A 9,267-nucleotide genomic window follows, 5' to 3' on the forward strand; every position below is an offset into this window, starting at 1 on the left:
GCCATTGTGCACTCGAAAGTAGGCGCAACTCTGTGTGTTTAAATGAGTTTGCAATCTGTTGCCAGTCGTCAAAATTATTGAACCAATGTTGACAAATCTAGAAGGAACGTTAGGAGTTTAAAGTCTTTACTGCAGAGTATTATTATTAATAGTAATAAAGCAATCTTTGATATTGTCGGGGCATATTAATATCTGGTGCACAGACCTGAATATCAGCCCAGTCCTCCAACTTTATTTCATTGGCTGTTAACACTTTGAGATATCTGATGGTGATGAAAAGTGCGATATAAATGCAAGTCTTTCATTCTGTTTGGTGTGTATGATAACTTATACAGTGTACACCTACACAGCCACTTACGTACAGTTTACCCCAGGTGGCAAATTAAAGATCTCACTCTTTGATTAAATGGGAACAATTTTGGATTTAGGTACAGAGGGAGTGACTGCTCAGCTCTGGATACCATTCTCACCCGATGCATTCGTAGGAAAACCTGATAATTTTCCTAGATAGAGCACATCAACATTGAATCAACAAGCTTCCAGCATTCATACTCTTTTGAATAAAAGTAAAATAAACAAATTAATAATGAATTAACAAATTAACAGCCCCTGAAGTAACAAAGAATGTAACAGAAACGTATTAAATTCAAATAACATTCCTGGGTCTGAGAATGCATTCCAGGCCCTGCAGCATCCACCAGCCATGGATGGCCTCAAATAAACACCGCATGCTCCCTTGCCAGGGACACCTGGACGCAAACATAGCCACAGAAGAGTGACGGACAGTGTTGGTCTGAACAACCCCCTCAACTGCTCACTGCCTGGCCATGTCAATGGCTAGCTTTGCCAGGTCCAAGGGCAAGCTAACAAAGAGAATGTGATAGTTACCACTGATGTATATATTGTATATAGGGGATGTCGGTGTAGGTGTTTTGTGGTAAGGCCCTGTACTACAGGTACAGGGGTAGTTCCCTGCCTGCTGGCTCCGCCCAGCAGGCAGAGTATAAATATGTGTGGTCCCAGTACAGCAGCCACTTCGCCAGCTGCTGTAGGAGGCCAAAAATCTTAGTGTAACCCCCAGGGAAACAGACAGGTGGAAAGGGAGAATGGGACGGTCTGGAGGGCCATCCAGCTGACCCTACGGTCCAGAAATCTCCCAGCCTCCCACTGGCAGTAGGTCCTTCCCGACACCCTGCACTCCATTCGGTCGCTCCTGTGCACCGTGACTAATGAAACACCCCATGAACGTCTCTTTGACTTCCCTAGGAAGTCCACCCCCAGCGTGACGCTCCCGACTTGGCTTGTAGCTCCACAACCCGTACTCCTCCATAAACGCGTACGACTCCACAAGACAGAGCTGTTGGTTGAGAGGGTACAGCTACTTCACGCCAACCCACAGTATGCCTACGTAGTGTACCCTGACGGCCGCCAAGATACTGTCTCCCTCAGGGACCTGGCACCAGCTAGTTCCCTACACACCCCCTCCCAATTCTTATACTCAATGCCCCGGCCAATGATGGCAAGCATGCCATATGCCTTCATGATTACCTTCTCCACCTTTGTTGCCTCTTTCAGTGACCTATGGACCTGTACACCTAGATCCCTCTGACTATCAATACTCTTGAGGGTTCGACCATTCACTGCATATTCCCTACCTGTATTAGACTTTCCAAAATGCATTACCTCACATTTGTCTGGATTAAACCTCCCACCTTCCTGCCACCTCCCTGCCCAAGTTTCCAAACAATCTAAATCCTGCTGTATCCTCTGACAGTCCTCATCGCTATCCGCAATTCCACCAACCTTTGTGTCGTCCGCAAACTTACTAATCAGACCAGTTACATTTTCCTCCAAATCATTTATATATACTACAAACAGTAAAGGCCCCAGCACTGAACACCACTGGTAACAGCCCTCCAATCAGAAAAGCACCCTTCCATTGCTACTCTCTGCCTTTTATGACCTAGCCAGTTCTGTATCCGTCTTGCCAGCTCACCTCTGATCCCGTGTACCAATCTGCCATGAGCGACCTTGTCAAAGGCCTTACTGAAGTCCTTATAGATAACATTCACTGCCCTACCTGCATCAATCATCTTTGTGACCACCTCAAAAAATTCTATCAAGTTAGTGAGACACGATCTTCCCTTCACAAAACTGTGCAGCCTCTCGCTAATACGTTCACTTGCTTCCAAATGGGAGTGGATCCTGTCTCAAAGAATTCGCTCCAGTAATTTCCCTCCAGTAATTCCCCTGAGGGCAAGTTAGAACATAGAACATAGAACAGTACAGCACAGAACAGGCCCTTTGGCCCTCAATGTTGTGCCGAGCAATGATCACCCCACTCAAGCCAACGTATCCACCCTATACCAGTAACCCCCCCTATTTTTAGGACACTAAGGGCAATTTAGCATGGCCAATCCACCTAACCCGCACATCTTTGGACTGTGGGAGGAAACCGGAGCACCCGGAGGAAACCCACGCAGACACGGGGAGGACGTGCAGACTCCGCACAGACAGTGACCCACCGGGAATTGAACCTGGGACCCTGGAGCTGTGAAGCATTTATGCTAACCACCATGCTACCGTGCTGCCCCTATTGCTGAGCTGGAATTTGAGTCAGGGTCTGAACTATCCTGGTTGACCACAATTTATAGGCATATATCAAATAAGTTCCTTCCTGCTCAAACCACAACCACCCCTACCCCTCCCTCCATCACACCCATCCCCACAGGAGCTCATTTTGTGAAAACCCCAAGGTCAGCAGAAATATTGGAATTCATGGACAATCAGCTGTAAGTCTGTGGGTGAATTCTTCATGTGAGTTTGTTGCTAGCTATGACTATCATATTTGATTAGTGCATAGAGGACAGTATCAGAATAAAACAGGACTCAAAGATTCAAAAACTGCATTTACTTAATTTTAAAAAAAACTCTTTTAAATTGGCAGATTGTATCGACTTCATTCAGTTGCCAGCATTCTCACCTATGAATCAGCAGGATGTGGGTTCAAGACTCACTTCACAGTTTGGAGGATAGAACCTCATTTGGGCTGCCATCTTTCTGATATGTTAAATCATGGCCCAGTTGTCACATCAGGCAAATGCTAAAGTTCCCAATGACTCTCGCTATATAAGGGCAAGGGATTTTCCTGCACTGCAATGAAGTTATTGTGAAAATCGCCACACTCCGGTGCCTGTTCGGGTACACTGAGGGAGAATTCAGAATGGCAAAATTGCCTAACAGCACGTCTTTCGGGGCTTGTGGGAAGAAACTGGTGCACCCGGAGAAAACCCACGCAGACACGGGGAGAATGTGCAGATTCCGCACAGTGAACCAAGCCAGGAATCAAACCTGGGACCCTGGCGCTCTGAAGCAACAGTGCTAACCACTGTGCTGCCATGCCGCCCACACTAATGTGGGCCAACAAACCAACAAACTGGCCATGTTACTGTTGTATGTGGGGTTTTGTGTGTGTAAAATATCCTACTGTGTATGCCTAGTGAATAAAATAAACTCCTTCAAAGTTAGTTTTTGTGATAAGATGCCAGAGAAATTAAATTGTTTGCTTTTCTTTTGTTGAGTTCACATAAACAGCCATGCAGGAAGCATTGGGAATAAGAGGTTTATTTACAGAAGTATGAACAAACTATGTACACAGGGACTACTGCGTCCAGTTCACACTTGGGCCGGGTTTAAATACTCTGCTTTCCTCTCTCACCCACCAATGGAACATGGAAGCTCGTTCTCCATGAGACGCATGGGGAGCCTAATCAGCTGGGTCCTGTTGTGTGGTTCAAACATTCCTCCCCAAAGTCCGAAAACACATCTGACAAAGGAGATTGAAGAGCTCTACACTGCTTAGCCCATCGCCGCCTCTTGCGCGTCGCCAGGGCAGGCTACCAACACTTTCTCATCGAACGTCGTGGCGGCATCACTGTCGCCGGTTGGTTGTCAAAAACATCTGATGACTGGACCTCCATTGCGGAGTCAGAATCTTCTGAATTCTGCATCTCGGTATCAAGTCCTCTGTGGGACGATGCTTGTGGAACCGCCGGGGCGGCCTGGGGTTGTCCTGGTTCATCCAAAAGGAGATCGCCAATTACAAGGCATCTACAACAGAGATGATCGAGATGCCAATTCGATTCCCGGTTCTGCACACGAACCGTATGACACTGGCCAGGTCTGTCAAATGATAGTGCCAGGAACCCACTTAGCGCCGTCTCCAGAATTGAGCGTGTGGGCCAAGTTACCTGATATGAATCGTCTAGGTGAGGCACACGCGACAGGGCAATGCTCCAGCTGCATCTTTTCGCCGATATCTGACAACGTCAAGCTGACGCGAGTTCGGAGCCAACATCCCATGAGAAGTTCCGCTGGTGCCAAGCTAGTGGCGGCATTTGGAGTGGAGTAGTAATAGAAAAGGAAGCGTGCCAAATGTGTGTCAAGAGACCTGGAGCTCTGCTTGCTCATGCCACGCTTGAACCTTTGGACCACTCATTCAGCTAAACCATTTGAAGCAGGGTGATATGAGGCAATACTTACGTGGTGCACTCCATTCATCCGCATGAATTTTTCAAACTCTGCACTCGTAAACGGTGTTCTGTTGTCAGAGACCAGTACCTCCGGGATGCTGTGCATTCTAAAAGAGAGCCTGAGCTTCTCGATTGTTGCTATCAAAGTCATTGATGACATCCTGTGGATGTCCAGCCATTTACAGTGCATGTCAATGAGGAGGAGGAAAATGGAACCCAGAAAACAGCCGGAAAAATCGGCATGGAGAAATACCCACGGTCGACCCAGCCACTCCCAAAGATGAAGCAGTGTTGCAGGTGGGAGCTTCTGTTGCTCCTGGTACACTCCGCGCTGATGGGCAAGCTGCTCAATCTCCGCGTCCAATCCTGACCATCACACAACATCAAGCGAGCATCCTCATCTTAGACACGTTATGGAAGTCTGCCAGGATGGGGTCTTGTTCTTTGGGCAGAAATACCACGGCATCCCCAAAGGAGTATACTGTCCTCCATGCTGAACTCAGCAATCTTCGAGGTAAAATCCTTCAGTTCACTGGGAAGGAAGTGATGCTGGGCCCCATACAACACGCTATGATGAACCTTGGATAACAGGGGTCAGTCTGTATCCATGCATGTATCAGGGCCATCGTGACCAGCAATGTATCCATGGACTGGGCACAACGCAGGGGAGCCTGAAGGGCAGGGTGGACGACCAGGAAAACTGCTCAAGAAGACAAACTGTCAGGATAGTGGGTGTACCAGAGGGGATCAAGGGTAGAAACCCCATGGCCTACGTGGCTGAAATGATGGGCAACTTAGTGGGGAGGGAAACTACTTTCCCCAACAAAAATGGACAGAGTGCACCGGTCGCTGCGCCCGAAACCCAGGGCGGGGTATCACCCGAGGGCAGTATAACCATGTGGTAGTCACCACTGTTGTATTGTGTATACCACATACAAGGGTATTACGGTAAGACCCCTGTACTACAGGTACGGGGGTAGATTCCTGCCTGCTGGCTCCGCCTAGTAGGCGGAGTATAAATATGTGGGCTCTCCGAGCTGCAGCCATTTCGGCAGCAGCTGCGGGAAGCTCCACATCTCTGCATAATAAAGCCTCAATTACTCTCTACTCTCGTCTCATCACAATTGATAGTGCATCAATCCAAACTGCACCGGTAGAAAGACAGGGAAACAATCCTGCGCTGGGCCAGGCAAAACAGAACCTGCAGATGGGAAGGACACCTCATTAGAGTGTACGAGGACATTGGGGCAGACCTAGCCAGGAGACGGGCCGATTTCAATATCATAGAATGTACAGTGCAGAAGGAGGCCCATCGGGTCTGCACCGGCTCTTGGAAAGAGCACCTTACCAAAGGTCAACACCTCCACCCTATCCTCATAACCCAGTAACCCCACACAACACTAAGGGCAATTTTGGACTCTAAGGGCATTTTATCATGGCCAATCCACCTAACCTATACATTTGTGGACTGTGGGAGGAACCCGGAGCACCCGGAGGAAACCTACGCACATGCGGGGAGGATGTACAGACTCTGCACAGACAGTGACCCAAGCCGGAATCGAACCTGGGACCCTGGAGCTGTGAAGCAATTGTGCTATCCACAATGCTAGCGTGCTGCCCTTGAGCAAAACAAAGCTAAAGCAGCCCTTCACAGGAACAAGGTGCGATTTGGTATGCTGTACCCAGCGAAACTCTGGATCACATACCAAGAAAGAGAGTATTTCTTCACAGCCCCTGCCGACGCAAACAAATCTATCGAAGATGGGCTGGAAAACCAACAGCGAGGGTAGAAACATGGGGCCCCTGGTAAGGGGGAACAATACGCCAACGTGGAGGGGGGGTGAGGCAATGGCAGGCCCCCCACCTCACCCCCAACATGGCAAGTGCACCCTGAACAAAAAGCAAACCGCTACCCAACAAACCGACAAAGATGGGAAACCAGGCCCCAGCACAAGGGTATGAGAGTAACAGAGAAGGGTGAGCAAACAGGGGGAACGCAGGGTCGGGCAGGGGAAGAGTGGGTGAAAAAAACACAGAGGCTGGGCAGGGGAGAAGTGAGACAGTAACTCCCTAAAGGGGAGGTTGCCGCACTAGCAAGAAAGCTATCACTTGGGACAGGCAAAAAAGCAGGGCCGCAGTGTGCCCCCAACCGGGGGACGGCGCCAGGCAGAGGGCGGGTAGGATCACTCAACAGAGGCGGAAGGGCAAATGGGGACAGGAGCAGGGGAAAGAGGGACAAAGGAGGGATATACGGGAGAGGGGGAGAAAGGCGGAGGAAAGGGAGGGACTGGGGGGGGCACGGGGGGGGGAGGCGGAACACAGGGGCGGAGGGACAAACAAGGCTAGAAAAGGAACAGCAGTAGGGCTACAGAGTGCCGCAACCAAGGGCTCGGAATCGCTACAAGCATCCACCCAGTATGGCCTCTGGACGAAGGGAAACCCCTTGAGTGAAGGGGGCTACCCGCGTGGCGGCCGGACAGCGGGCAACCATGGCGGGGGCGCCCTGGACGGAGGGAAGCCCCAGAGCGCAGGGGCCCGACCGCATGGAGAGAGCAGTGACAGCGACCATCCTGGACGGCCCCCGAACAACGGGGTACCCTGAAGGGCAGGGGCGCGTCCACCAGATGAATATGGTCAATCCCACAGGAGCGAGGGGCAGAAGCACCCCACCAGGATAGTCACCTGGAACGTAGGGGACTCAATGGCCCAGTGAAAAGATCCAGAGTCCTCAACCAGCTAAGAAACATGAAGGCAGACATAATCTTCCTTCAAGAGACGCACCTGAGAGAGCAGGACCGACTGCGGGTAAGAAAGGGCTGGGTGGGGCAGACCTACCATTCCTGTTATGGGATGAGGGCCAGGGGGATGGCAATACTGATCAGCAAATGGACGATGTTTAGGGCGACAAAGACGGTTACGGACTCAGGGGTACGGTACGTCATGGTTAGCGGGACCCTGGATGGGGCATCGGTAGTACTAGTTAACGTGTACACGCCCAACTAGGATGACCCGAGCTTCATCAAAAGACCATGGCAGAAATCCCTGACTTAGCAATGCACCGGCTAATCACGAGGGGGGACTTCAACTGTGTACAGGACCCAATGACTGACAGATCGAACCCCAAGACGGGGAAAACCGCAAACATGGCAAAGGAACAGATGGAACAGATGGGAGCGGTGGACCCCTGGAGGTTCACCCACCCAGGGGAGAAGGCGTTTTCCTTCTTCTCCTCAGTACACAACGTATACACCAGAATTGACTTCTTTGTGGTGGGGAAAACGGTGCTTCCGGGGCTGAACAAAGTGCAATTGTGATGTCAGACCACGCTCCACACTACATGGACGTGCGGCTGGAAACAGGCAGGGCCCAACACCCCACATGGAGGTTGGACGTTGCCCTACTAGCTGACAAAGCCTTCAACGAAAAGATATCGTGAGCCACAGCAGAGTACACGGAGAACAATCAGAATGGAGAGGTCTCGCCCTCTACGTTCTGGGAAGCGCTAAAGGCCGTACTAAGAGGGGAAATCATCGCTTTCAAAGCGCAAAGAGATAGGGAGGAAAGGGCGGTGAGGCAGCAGCTGCTCGACTCCATACTGGAGGTAGACCGCAAATACTCCGAGGTCCCGATCGTAGAGCTCCTGGCGGAGAGGGAAGAGTTACAAAGGAACATTGATCTGCTCTCCACCAGGAAAGCAGTGCTTCAACTCCACCAAGCACGTGGGACCCTATACAAACACGGAGACAAAGCCAGCCACCTGCTGGCACACCAGCTGAGAAAGCAGGCAGCCACCAGAGAAATTGCGCAACTCAGGGATACTGGAGGCGCATTACAGAGCCAGAAAAGATCAACAAGGCATTCAGGGCCTTTTTCCAAGGGCTGCACACCTCAGAGCCCCCAACGGTGGAGGCCTTGATGAAACGGTTCCTTGATGGACTGGACATAACAGTCGTGGGGGAGAGCAGAAAATTGGGCCTGGAAGCACCACTAGCACTGGGAGAGATAATGGACAGCATAAGCTCCATGCATGTGGGGAAGGCACTGGGGCCAGACGGATTCCCAGTGGACTTCTACAAATAATTTGCGACAGCAGTGGCCCCGCACCTTCGGGAGGTGTTCACAGACTCGCTAGCTAGGGGCACACTGCCACCCACGCTAGCACAGGCCTCAATCTCGCTGATATCTGAGAAAGATAAAGCCCAACGGAATGTGGGTCATACAGACCCATCTCGCTGCTGAACGCAGATGCCAAAATACTGGCCAAGGTTCTAGCCAAAAGGCTCGAAGACTGCGTGCCAGAGGTGGTTGCAGAAGACCAGACGGACTTTGTAGTAGACAGCTTACTTCCAACATCAGGAGATGATAATGATCCCCTCCAGGGAGAGAACACCAGAGGTGATTGTCTCCCTAGATGCAGAAAAGGCCTTCGACAGAGTCGAATGGAAATACCTCATAGAGGTACTGGAGCAGTTCGGCTTGGAACAGGATTCACCTCCTGGATAAAACTCCTATACAACGCCCCCATGGCGAGGTACAGACAAACAACACCAACTCCTGATACTTCCAGCTGCACAGGGGCACCAGACAAGGATGCCCACTGTCCCTGCTGCTGTTCGCCTTAGCGATCGAGCCACTAGCAATTGCACTCAGAGCAGCAAAAAGCTGGAGGGGGATCCAAAGGGGTGGCAGAGAGCACAGAGTCTCACTCTATGCAGATCACCTGCTCCGCTACATT

Source organism: Scyliorhinus canicula, chromosome 4 (assembly GCF_902713615.1).
Source record: "Scyliorhinus canicula chromosome 4, sScyCan1.1, whole genome shotgun sequence".
In the NCBI taxonomy this organism is placed as follows: Eukaryota; Metazoa; Chordata; class Chondrichthyes; order Carcharhiniformes; family Scyliorhinidae; genus Scyliorhinus; species Scyliorhinus canicula.